Raw genomic sequence first — 13,503 nt, forward strand, 5'->3', positions numbered from 1 at the left:
TTCAGTGTAAAAAAGAAATCCTAACTAAGAGGTATTACCTTCTATGGCATAAAAATAATTCTGATCACTATGACTCATGTTTCCCAAGCCAAACAAACCAGGGGGTAGAATCTGCACACAAGAGTGATAAATCAGTCTGTCTCCACATCTGTTCCCTCAGCATTAGGGGGTCCAGCTTACTCAAAACTGTCAAATGGTTCTAATGTCCTCAGGAATTTTCTTTTGTGCTCCATGAGCTGGCCCTCTAAGCTTTTAAGTAACATTTGCTACCTCTTTTCTTTCCAGTTCAGTAATGACTCTCCAAATGACAAAGAGGCCCAGTCCTCCTGGCTCCACCAGAGAGGGCCTGGGAAACTGAGGCTCAAGTATGATTCTTCTGGGACTGGAGAGCTGGTTTGGTGGCTTAGAGCACTGGCTGATCTTCCAGAGGACTCGGGTTCAGTTCCCAGCACCCACATGGTGGTCACCAGTTCTAGGGGATCAAGCGTCATCTGATGCCGCAGGGTCCTAGGCACACATCTGGTTCTCAGGCACACATGCAGGCAAAACACTCATGAAAACCTCTCAAAGCCAATTCCTCTTAATGCTGTAAGTGGCACTTAAGTATTTTAGTGAAATCCTACTTTTAGCTTTTCCTTGCTCTTGTTTTGATAGTATCTATTTCTTAGAGTTCATAATTAGACCTGCGATGTGGCTCAAATTAACCAGGACAACAGGGAGTTTGGGGTGATGTAATGGTTTGAATGCCAAATGCAGCATTTTTTCTCTAAGCTACTCCTTACCTTTGGCAAAATTTAGTTGGACTTACATTTCCTCATTGTGTGTGTGCGTGCGTGTGTGTGTGTTCATGCATGTGCATGGGTGTGTGTGAATGTCTGTGTGCGTGTGTTCGTGTGTGTGTGTGTGTTCATGCTTGTGCATGGGTGTGTGTGAATGCCTGTGTGCGTGTGTGCATGTGTGTGTATGTTCATGCTTGTGCATGGGTGTGTGTGAATGCCTGTACGTGCGTGTGTGTGTGTAGGCTAGCAGGTATGGAAGCCAGAGGTTGATGTCTAGTTTCTTTCTCAATAACTTTTTACTTTGTTCCCCCCTGAGATATAGTCTCTCACTAAAACCAGAGCTTGCTGATTTGGCTAGACTGGCTTGCCACTAAGCCCCAGGGATCCTTTTGTGTCCACGGCCTTACTGCAATGATTACAGGCAGTTGCAGGTTTTTATTATTACCATAAGTGGTAGTTTTAATGTGGACATAGGGAGGTAAACTCATTCTTCATGCTTGTGTGGAAAACACTTTACCGATTGGCCCATTTCTCCAGATCCTGGACTTGCACCTTCCAAAGCCTTCACTTTTCCCCAGAAGTCTCCTTCCTCTGCACACAAACTCCTGATGGGGTTGTTCATCCATCCCCAGGCACAGCCAGGAGATTTGGGTTTTGAACTCAACAATGCTGGCTTAAGAATAATTATAGACACACATAAGCGAACAGTCTGGCCTGCGGAGCAGCGTTAGAGAGATGTTGATGTTTGAGGACACACATTCACAGATACCTGTCTTTTATTAGGCTCAGTCTTTGCAAAGCTATTCCATGGCTTCTCAGCTTTAACTTGTGACCCCAACAAACCTGGTTCGTAGACATGGGGAGGCAGATTCTAAGCATGTGTCTTCAGCCAGATGTCCACAAATGTCTCTGGCAAACACCCAGTGAAGTGTCTGACCCATGGTTTTTATAAGTATTTATCAAACTGAGCTAAATGTCTGGGCCTCAGTTCCCCTCACACCTGATGTCATATGCTCTACACTGTTTGAACTGATGTATCTCTGTTCTGCCCTTATCATTGTAAAATAAACCAGATTCTCATTTTCTTCCCCCAGTCGTATTTTCTGTCTATCATTGTCTGTGTGGTTGGCCTTGGCACAGCCTTCTCATTCTCTGTGTCTTCTCCCACTGTGGAACATGGCTTTCACAGCTGCTTTTTGACTCTCGGGGCCCGTGCTGAGCTTATGACCCTTGAATGACTCACCCCTGACAGTATAAATCTTCATTTCATACAGCCTAACTGGGGCTTTCTGTGTGTCACCAGCCAAGCCCTGCACTTACTGAGGTCTCCCATACTTTTTCCCCAGGACCCCCACCTACCCGGCTGTCTACGCAAATGAGGGCAGGGAAGAGTTGGCAACCCACTTAGAAGAAACCCATGGGAAGAGGTATCACCGTGAAGAGGCTAGCTCTCAAAGGGAGGCTGAGTCTTCTGAACTTACCTGTGACCGTCTGCCTCCCTCCACAGTTCTGCTCACCCAGAAAATCAAGACCCTTAGGTCTTATGCTTTATCAAGAGGGATCCAGGCTCTGAAGGGTTAAGGCCAGAACTTGGGTGGCTGGACAAGCCTATTAGTTATGTTAGGAGAGCCCAGCAAGTGTCCCTCCCCTGTCACCTACCTGGCATTTTCACATGACATCTCTTTCACTCTGGCCACAGAAAGGAGACTGGTGGGGCGGGGAGGGGCTGGGTGAGAAGAGGAAAAAAAATTACAAACTATTTGGAAAGTTTGTAAATCTTTGTGTTTTCATTTAGCAGCAGGAATCTCAGCAGTAGCCAGTTGAGGGTTGAATTTTTTAAAAAGGAGAAATCCTGGATGCTAGAACCATCCAGGTTCTTCTTTTTTCTTCTCTTTTTTCTTTCTTTCTTTCTTTCTTTCTTTCTTTCTTTCTTTCTTTCTTTCTTTCTTTCTTTCTTTTTTGGTACAGTAGGAAGTGGGGCGGGGGAGGGATTAAATCAAACCTTCTTCGAGGACTCAGCTCTGAGTTCTCATGGCCAAAACACGAAGGATCAGCTCCACGCCTGTGACTCAACTGTCCAGGAAACGTGAAAAGGAAGAGAGTCCAAGCCTGAAGTTGTTCTTATAGCTTCAGCTCCAGTAAGAAAAAGGAGATGGTGGTGGGGTGACGATCCTATGACGGGACCAAGTCTTGGAGGGGAAAGGCACGGGGAGGCGCGAGGAGGGAGAGAGGGCAGGAGGGAGCCGCGTCTTTAAGTCTGTCCTATGGTTATACATATTTTTCTTCTATGAATGGGTTTTGCTGTAAATTATAGCTTTGCTCGTGGTCCCTTGGGTCAAAAGAAATAGTCTCTAAACAGAACACAGCTCTGATTGGTGACTTGCCTTCTCCCTCCCCAGCCCCCTTCCTAATTGAAAGCAAATGTGCAATATATTGGATGCTGGGATCCTTGGCGCAGGCCCAGGAATCCTCAGAATGTGAGGTTTCTCTCAAAGGCATCTTGCATCAGCCTGTGGATGTATGCCTACCACGGGGGCTCCTTCACCGGCAAAAGTGGAAAAAGAAGTGGTTCACAACAAATTCTTCTTTTGGGGTTGGGGGAACACGTTGGATTACAGCCGTTTCCTTCTGTTCAAAACTGGCGTCCCGGGATGGAAGTAAGTGATGCGGCTCTATTTTTTTTTTCTTTTTTGTCTCTCTCTTCATTTTCTTTTTCAAAAACGAAAGCTCTGAGTGTACTTCTCTTGGTGTGTCAGGAAAAGTTTTAAAAAGCGGCAGCGGACAGTTTGAATCAAGGAGGAAGGGCGGGAGCCGAGCTCTACAGACTCAGGACCAAGGCAGAGCTCACGTTTTTGGGGTCTGGATTTGTGTCAGGGAGGGAAGAAGAGGCGCCAATAACCAAAGAAGGCCGAAGCGAAGTACAGGACTCCATAGCAGCTGCAAGGTACAATAAACAGCTTTAGCAGAGTTGGAAATGTTGGCAGGCAAGACAGGCCGATCGCAGAGTTGGGCTGCCGGAGCGAGGAGCCAGGAGCTGTGTTTTCAGGCATTGAGTGGTGGTGTTTGAAGGGCCTGAGTTTTGGTGAGAACCCGACCTAGCACCTTTTGTGATTTAACTGTGGGAAGGTCAACTGTGAGGTCTGTGGATGTGGGGTGGCTTGACCTTTGGGCTTGGGTGGCTGGGCGGGAAGGCCAGCTGCCTGGAGGGTTTGCAGTGGGTGACACGGAGCAATCGCTTCCCAGACTCGCAGTCTCCCTGTGCTAGGGGCTTTTCCTTTTGTTATCAGAGGACTTGGGGCTGTTTCCAGTTGGGACCCAGAGTCCTGGCCGGGGTTCAAGAGGCCCATCCAAGTGAGAGAGTTCTCTCAGAGTGGCAGACTTACTCAGTTCAGCCATTTGAGGAGCGTTGGGAGTGCTTAAGCCAGTGGCGGCTTTAGCACCATTTTAACCATGCAGCGTTCCGCATCCTTCCTAGCGGCAACTGGAGTCCGGAAAAGGGTCTTTGCAATCGCCATCTCTTCTGACCCTCTCATTGAACAAATTTCAAAAAATGATAGCAGGGGACTGACTTGTTCAGGGTCTCTCAGCACATTAGAAGTGACATGGAAAAATGCACTCAGCTGATGGCGTGAGTTCCCGGCGCACTCCGTGTCGCTTCCTCAGGCTTATTTTTAAGATTTGGACGAAACAATAGAGGAAGGTCATCTTGAGGATGTTATCAGCAATAGAGAAGATGGGAGTAATGGTTCATCAGCTAGTGGCCCTTGGTGTGTGTGTGTGTGTGTATGTGTGTGTGTGTATGTGTGTGTGTGTGTGTAAAATGAAACAAAAAAATCTTAACATTTGAATCCTTAACCTGACCATCCTCCACATTCAGAGATTTGCCTGTTATATGATTGAGTCCCCACCATTCTGTAAGGCATTATTCCTATCTTATGGGAAGGGATGGAGAAGTGAGATGAATTGTTCAAGAAAACACAGCTAATGCTCTTGAACGTTGCTAACATCCGGCTCTCCATGCTGTGCTCCGAATCACTGGGGAGCAATTCTCCCATCACCCCCTCCACATGTGGACTTGCTTACTTTTGGAGTCAAATTCCACGTTTCAGTGGGTAACCGGGAGGTGCTGATATCAGGCTAAGGGAAAAGTTTGGAACCTGTGCTTGGAGAAACACTCACCTGGGTGTCAGATGTGGGTTAATTTCTAGGTATTGGGTGTCTGTTTAGCTTCGTTATGCAGAGAGCCCAGGGCATTTTGAGTTGATAGACCCAAGTTAGGTTCTGTCTTTACTTTCAAGTGCTTCCGGCTCTTCAGCTTCAATGTCCTCTGCATGGAAATAAGAATGCTCTTGAATTTTCCTGTTCTAAGAGACATGTGCCTCAAAGCAGTCTAAAGGCTGTGAAGGGCTTCATTATGTTCCCTCTTACACTTGTAGGAGATGTTCCTGACTGTACTGGGAAGCAGCTTTTGTCACGCTGAGTCTGGCAGTTGGTGTAGACTTGTGGGAGAGTGTTTGGATGGGACTATGTGTGTGACACTCTGAAGGGGGGGCTTTTTCTTCATTCCCATCTGTGTGTGTGTGTGTGTGTGTGTGTGTGAGAGAGAGAGAGAGAGAACATGCACCGGTGTGCATATGTGTATGGAGACCAGAGGTCAGCCTTAGGTGTCATTTCCCTTGTTTTTTTGAGACAGGAACTTTCATTGGCCCAGTGCTCACTGAGTAAGTTAGGCTGGTTGGCCCCTGGGTTCCAGAGATCCTCCTGTCTCTGGCCTTGTATTGCAGGATCACAAGTATGTGCCTTCAGCTGGTGTTTTTATGTAGGTTTCAAGAGACTAAACTCAGGTTCTCATGCATGTATGGTAAATATTTCACCGGCTGAGCTATCTCCCCAGCCCTTCACGCCCATCTTTCAATGGAAACAATTCTGGCTCATGGAGAAATAGATTTACCCTCTGAAAATTTCCTTTCTGGTCTGGTTTTTCCATGGTTCCTCATCCAAAGTGGAGCAGGATGAAGGCCAATAGGTTACTTTAAGCATCTCTGGGATCTGTGCTGTCTTTGAATGAGAAAGGTGTACTCAGGAGGAGCATCCCAGCTAGCTGAGGACAGATCTGGGCCCAGGATCATCTCCCTGGCAGATACATCTCCCTCCATCTTCTGGGTCCCATTGCCTGTTCTGGTCTCGTCGTCAGAAAGGTGGCAGTGTTCCTGAGGTGGAGGTGGAAAGCTAACATGCAGAGCCCCTCTCTCTGTTTCTGATTAAGATTATGTTGCTTTTATAAACCTCAGAACTAAGAGACGTTGAGAAGGTCTTTCCAGAATCTTTGGATCAACAGTCTTCCTGTCCAAGAGCAAAGCAGAGGCATCATCCCAGAGAAGTCTCGCCCTTCGCCCTTCTCCCCCCTCCCTCGCCTTTCTGCAATACTTTCTTCCCCTCTCCCACAGCACTTCTGGAAATGGAAGCCATTTGGATCCGGATCTCCTGTGGGAAATTTAGTCCCGCCCTTTCCACGTTAGAGCATCTCAAGCAGACGCATTGATAAAGACAGAGTGCCCCCCCACCTATCAATGGCGTGCCCCGTCAATTTAGCTTTAACTCGGGCATCTATCTCAGCTTCCTCGGGAAGATGCACCTTCAGGTGTTTTCCATCACCTCAAACACACAGGCCAAAGCAAGCCCCGCCTAAACGTGGATGGCCGCACATGCTAGTGTGCGCTAGCTCACACCACTGTGGACTTGTCTGCCATACAGACACAGTACGCTCTTTATGTGCCCGGTCTACCGAAAGCTGTGCAGCGTGTGAACCGGTTGACTCTTTGCCGACAGGGATTACCAGGCCATGAATGTGCCCAATATTCCCAGGCAGCCCAGAGTTTCTCTGGACTCAGCAAATGGGCTCAAAACCCCAGTGTGTGCCCTTATAGCTGATAAGATGATCTTTTGGGAGACTTGTTCAGCAGTAATTTGGGACCATGCATAGACCTTAAGGACTTCTAGAGCAATTAAATCAAAATACCCAAAGGTGGACTATGAGAGCTGGTATCTTGAGGTGCTATCCAGGCCTTTCTAACTTGACCAGAGAAAAGTATTTGTGCTGACATGAGTCTAAGGTATTTCAATTCAATTCTGTTCGACTTTTTTCAAAATGACACAACTTAGCAAATATGTCTAGATGACTGTCCAGTGATATTTGCTAGAACTCCAATGACTCAGTGATGGAACTGAGGGACTTTAAGTTGTTTTTTTATTCACTGTATTTGCATATATTTGAATATATTATAACCAAGGCTGCATGCTTCATAAATAATTTGCTTATAAACGATTCGCTTATTTTGAGGTCCATTCTAAATTTTTTCTGTTCTTAACGTTTCCTGTGGAACCATTGAGTATTTCCAAGTTTCTGTAGTTCCTCCAGCCCTGTCGTTTGACAAATTGTGTACTCGCTAGCTAGACTTTCACTTTGGCATGTAAACACAGGGGAGGTCAACTTTGTCAGTATTGGCCTGGCCTGGAAGATGGATGCACAAACAAAGATGCTGAAAAGTTGGCTTGAGACTGATGCCGCAGTGCTGAGCGTCCATGACTTTTCTAGAAACTAAGCCATGCTGGCAATAGAGTCTTGTCGCTGTGCTTCGTGCCCACCTCAAATCTTTGATGAGCCCCTCAAACTTGCTCAGAGATTGGTTAATGCTGTCTGGTGCGCTACAGTGTGAGAGATGGGGGAAGGGCAGGTGGTGGGAAGAACTTGGCAGGCGAGTGCCGTATTATGAGGTTTTGATTCCAGCGCTATTATTTTTCATGAGGAGATTTATCTTCATGGAGATACATACAATCTCGTTTGTCTTGTTCATGAACTCTTGTTTTCTTTATTTTTTTTGGGGGGGTCAGTTCAGAGAAGATAATGCTTTGGAAACTGGAAAGATGGTTTGTGGGGATGCCCATTGGTATCTTTCATAGGAATCTGCCCAGTTAACTTTGCTAAATATTGTGTTTAGGGTCTTTTTATAAAGATGAGGAAAAACGCTAAAGTTGTGTGTGTGTGTAAATACATATATGTCTGTATGTGAACACTGAGGTCAGAAGGGGACATTGCATCCTCTGCAGCTGAAGTTACAGGTGGTTGTGTGCTGCCTGATGTATGTGCTGGGAACTGAACTCAGATCCTCTGCAAGAATAGCAAGTGTTCTTAATCATTTAGCCCTCTCTCCAACTTCTGTGTTTAGGGTCTTAATGGCATAGGAAGCCAGAATAAATTGAGATGGGAGATGAATTAGAGTAATCTAGTGATTTTTAATTTTTCTTTTTAAATTTAGTAGATTAGGATTTATAAGACATTGAACAGAGATAATGTCTGAATTCTTTTGTCTAAGATAAAAGGTTTCTCATTAACCTTTTCTTCTCAAATGGTGTTATTTTTAAAACTCAAAGGTTAGTTTCATTAAAATTTTAATTGGTACATAAAAAGTATATTTCTATCTATAATGAGTTATATAGCATTCTTGCATTGTCTACTATAATTTTGTTTTTTTTTCTCTATTGATTTAACAATTCCTCAGCAATTATTTATTTGGTATATACCTTCTAAGTTCTAAGTTTTAGGCATTATAATCATTTATGATCACTTCTTTCTTTGTTTGTGTATGTCCAAGTTCGTACGTTTGTAAATCTCTCTCTCTTCAAGTAGGCTAGGCTGGCCAGCTAGCAGGTCCGAGACCTGCCTGTCTCTGCCTCTCCATCACTAGAGTTGCAAGCATGTGCCACCATGCCAGGTTCTTTATTATTATTTATTTGCTTTTGTTTTTTTTGAGACAGGGTTTCTCTGTAACTTTGGAGCCTATCCTGGAACTAGCTTTTGTAGACCAGACTGGGCTCAAACTCTCAGAGTTCCACCTGCCTCTGCCTCCTGAGTGCTGGGATTAAAGGTGTGTGCCACCACCGCCCGGTGCCAGGTTCTGGGACATCCAACCTAGGACCTTATGCTTGTGCAGCCAGCTCTGTACCAATGGGACCGTCATCACCACCTGTTCCTCATGTCTTTAGACAGTCATTGCTTCAGGTTCGGGGTATATCACATGCATTTGGACAAAACTTGATTTGGAAATTTGCCATTCAGGATTAGGTAATAAGATTTTGTGCTTTAAAGTTTGCTGAAATATGATTAAATAATTCAGAAATAGAAATTCAGAAATGGTTCCTGTAAGCGATAGAGCCAGATGCCTTACAAAAAGACTGGAAATGTTGTGTTTTGCAACTTTATCCCTACAGAAAAACTGAGAGCACGGTCCTGAGTTCTCACATTCCCCCCACCCCTCACACAGCTGCTCTGCTGACAGCGTTTTTGCATTGGTATCTTTTATTTTTAATCAACTAGTTATTATGTGCTTATGAAATACTCCATGTTCTCTGTTAGTTATTATGGAGGTATAAATGAAATAAGTCACCTTTTTTTTTCTTTTCAAACCACGTATAATGTCATATGCCCATAGTTTAAAGTCTCATTGATTTAAACAGCTGCTGTACACTCAGCACAACACCCAACCGAGCTAGGGCTGAATCATTGTAGATGGCCGCTAATACCTGATGAATATATCAACAGTTGAAAATGAAGGATCTGGAATCAAACAGAGTCTTTGTCTTTAGGACATTAGGTGACAGAGACACACACAGCAGTGACAGAGGAAAATGTTAAAAGCGGCATAAAACAGTTCCTAATCTGGCATGGAGGAGACAGCACCAGCAAGCAGCTGCTACCACCAGGTCCCACTGTGGGCTGGGGCTGTGTTCCTTAGCATCACCGTTGTGTGCCACTGTCTCCGTCCTCATCATGATTGTCTTTCCATGTCTAATCAAAGGGTGAAACCAAGCTCGAACACCGCGTGGCAAGGTGTGTGCGTGTGTGTGTGTGTGTGTGTGTGTGTGTGTGTGTGATTTGGTAGATTTAAAACACCATCACACTGATAAAAGCCACTCACATTGCTCACTGGAAGCAAACTGAAGTCATATTTGAATTTGTAAAAGGAGCTCACACCTTGGCCGTCCTCATGGGAGCTGCCCCTACCTAAATGCCTTGCCATCCTTAATTTCAGGGAGACTTGTAAGACTTAGAGGTCAACGCTACACGACCTTTACAGGGGAACCAACCAATTTCAAGAAGAGCGTGGAAGTAAAATCCTCCAAATAAGTGTTAGCTATTACTGGGTGACTAGGTACAGATCTTCTTGTTAGCTTATTGTTGGGTTAGAACTTTCACTCTGAAGGCCAGGTTGCCTTGGAACTTAACTAAGTTGCTCAGACTGACCTTGAACCCAGGGAGACACTTGTGTCTTGTCTTCCTCAGTGCTAGCCTTACCAGTGTACATCACCCACCTGGCTTAGATGCTTCTCTGATTTCCAGAGGTGTGGAGTTTGTAGCTTTAAAGTTAAGATGGTGACGATGATGTAAAAATGACATGAAAGGAAATTAAAAATAAATCCAAATTGCTGCTTACTAGTCTTGGTTGGGTCATGATGTACCTTTTTTACAGAAACAAATTGCCTTTCCAAGTTGAAAACAATCCAAATCCCAACCCAAGCTCTGGCAAGCTCGCCTGTGTGTATTGATAAACTGATGGTCAAGTTTATGTAGAGTTCTGAGGCTGGCATACATACCTGAATCCTGGCACCAGAGAGGCTGAGGCAAGTAGATCCTGCTCAAGGTCAGTTTGAGCTACATGGTGATACCCTGCTTAATTTTAAAAAGTTTATATGGAAAGTCCAAATGGCCAGAATAGCTAACTCAGTGCTGATGGAGGCAAACAGTTGGAAAGCTGGCAACACTTGACTTTGGGGTTCTCTAGAAATCTTCGGTATTCCAGGCAGTGCAGTACTCACAAAGACAAACAAATGGTCGTGTGGAACAGAATGGAGAGCCCTACATAGATCCTCATAAATGCCTTCAAAGAGGACAAAGGAAGAGAGTTGAAGGGGAGGGGAGAGGCAGAGAGGGGAACAGAGAAAAATGTAGAGCTCAATAAAATCAATTAGAAAGAAGAGGAGAAAGGAGTAAGAGCAACACAGCAAAGACAAGGAAGTCTGTTCTCATAGAGAACATAATGAATCAAGACAATAGCTGACGTCCTTCACAAAAGTTAACGCAAAATGTACCCCAAGACCCGACTGTACAGTCGAAACTACATGAGGGAGATAGTTGAGAAGCTAGACATTATTAAAATCAGCAACTTCCTTCCTGTTAAAGACAATGTCAAGATAAATGAGGATATCAGACACACAATAGGGGCAAATATTTGCAGAAGACATTACCTGAGAGACACAAAGAACACAACAATAACGAAACCATTAAAGAAGGATGAAATATTTGAAGTACACTTCAAGAGAGGCAGAGGGCAGGCGAGCACGGGAGATGTTCAGCTGCACAGACCACTGAGGAGCTGCAAATTAGGTTAATGCAATACACACATGCAGTTTCTTGTAAAACTAAATGGACGTTGACTATAGGCTGTGGTGTTTATATGCTCTAGTATTTGCTTCAGTGAGTGGAAAGGATGTAGCCACACAAAGCCTGGGCAAGAATTTTCATAGCATCCTTTGTCAGGATTGTCCTAACCTGTAAGTAACCAAGATATCCTCCAGTAGAGGGATTGACATTGACCATAGAGCACTGCCCAGGGCTAAAAGCAGCAGTGCTGAATTAATTATAGTTTTAATAACGGCCTCACAAATAATGTATTAGTAAAATAATTATAAAAGTCAGGCTGGGATGGATGGTCTCTCCATCCCAGGACTGGAGAGAGATGGAGACAAGGAGACTCACTTGACTGGGGCTCACTGGACTGCTGTCCTGGCCGAATTGATGAGTCCCAGGTATGAACAGAGAGACCCTGTCTCAAAAAACAAGGCAGGCCATCCAAGGAATGATACTCAAGGTTGACCTCTGGCTTTCACATGCAAGCACACATATGTGCACAGACAATGAATATGCCTACGTACATAAATAATTTATTATTAATAAATAAAATAATTATTCAGCAATATTAAGCAATTAATGAGCTATGAAACCATGAAAAACATAGGGAAAGGAGGGAGGGATGAATAGGTGGGATTTGGGGGTGTTGAAACTATTCTGGGTGATACATGGATACATGTCATCATCCATTTGTCAAAACCCATAGATCACCAGTGCCACAAGTGAACTCTAGGGCAAACTATGACACTGGGCATCAATGGCATGCCACTGTAGGCTTGTTGACTATGGTGCTCAGACAGTGGTTAGAAACAACATTAACAGCAGGAGAGGTGAAACTCACCTGAGAGCAGGTAGCATATGGGAAAAATTTCCGTTTGCTCAGTTTCTCTGTAACCTAGAACTGCTCTAAAAAGCATGCAATTAAGAAAAAAATTTCTCCCCCAAGTCCGTAAGTTCTAACACTGTGATTCTATCTTGTTTACCTCTTTCTTAGATGAAGGAAAGAATTGTAACATAATGGGTTACTTTTGTTTCAAAATGGTTATATGTTTCTGGAAGGTAGCACTGTTGTTCTGATTGTGTTTTAAACTTGAATGTTATGAAACTTTAAGAATGTTGCTAAAGGTTTACAGCAGACGTTTGAGCACTCCGGGGATATTTGATGAGATCTTCTTGTCACACGACAGCTATTACTTAGCAATCATTTAAGTAGTTTTAGCTATGACAACAGACAGACAACCTCACTTCAAATCATCCTACAGTTGAAAGTGCTATGGGTCAGGGGTTAGTAGGGCACAATTCTGCTTTTAACTTTGCAAACTTTTAGCAGTGAGCCCTTGTGCAACCATTTTTTTGGCTTCTTTGTGCTCAAAATGTTCTTATATGGACTGGCAAGATGGCTCAACAGGTAAAGGTGCTTGTCGCCAAGCCAAATCACCAGAGTTTGGTTCCCTATGGAGCCTCCATAGTGAAAGGAAAGAACTGACGCTTGCCAGTTCCTCTGACCACCACACACGAGCTATGGTCCACCCATGTGCACACACTTAGACACACCCATACACAGATAAATAAATAAATGTAAAAGAAGGTAATGTTCGTGTCTATGAAGAGCGTTATACAAGTTCTACAGCTTCCAGTTTGGTTCTGCTAATCACTGTCTGGGACCAGCACCCATGCCCGGAGTCACATTACAGTAAAGCCTTGAGTCACAGGGCCTTTACTGTATGACTGTCAGGGTCAGCCCAGTCCTATACTCTCTGAATAGCGTCCTTTCTCCCTCCACTTCAGCTAAACAGTACTCTGAAGATGCAAGCTCCAGTTTCAGATTGACCATGTAATTCAGATCTCATTTCTTGGAATTCCAAGGATATATATTTTTTATTTCTGTCAGGATCACCCAGTTGAGCAAGAACCATATGTGTCTTTGGGGTGCTCTGTAAATTACTTTCTAGCGTAACCCATAAGTGAGTTTTTACTGGCTTCTTCAAACAGATTAAGGGCTTGTTGTATGCCTATGACAGTTCTGATTTGTTACTGGGAAAATTCTTAGAGGGGAGCATTGAAAGCCACACTTGCTGTTTTTGAGAACATAAAAACAAACAAACCTCGATTTCTGTTCATTGGTTATGCTACCGGATCAGGGTATCCAGGAGTCAGGTCACGTGGAAATGAACTAAGCATTGAATGTGCTGTTGGGAGCTCTGGGTTCAAATTCTGTTTTGTAAAAATTAGAAAAATTGAAAAAAGATACCAGTGTCT

At 44.2% G+C, this 13,503-nt stretch overlaps 1 protein-coding gene across 4 annotated transcripts in view; it reads left to right on the top strand.

The window, feature by feature from the left end:
* The first annotated feature begins 2,770 nt into the window (after nt 1-2,770).
* The window catches only part of Ddr2 (discoidin domain receptor tyrosine kinase 2), a 144,529-nt gene continuing 133,796 nt past the window's right edge, over nt 2,771-13,503 (top strand). The window contains exon 1 of one of the 4 annotated variants that reach the window (XM_050158200.1): nt 2,771-2,917. The gene's annotated coding sequence lies outside the window, so the exon portion shown is untranslated. Of the gene's footprint in view, nt 2,918-3,213; nt 3,437-3,566; nt 3,724-3,753; nt 3,862-13,503 lie in introns of those variants that run through there. The other 3 variants (XM_050158199.1, XM_050158201.1, XM_050158202.1) reach the window with 3 other exon arrangements.

This window comes from Alexandromys fortis, unplaced genomic scaffold (genome assembly GCF_014885135.2).
Source record: "Alexandromys fortis isolate MF-2015 unplaced genomic scaffold, M_Fortis_MF-2015_v1.1 scaffold_106, whole genome shotgun sequence".
NCBI classification, from domain to species: Eukaryota; Metazoa; Chordata; class Mammalia; order Rodentia; family Cricetidae; genus Alexandromys; species Alexandromys fortis.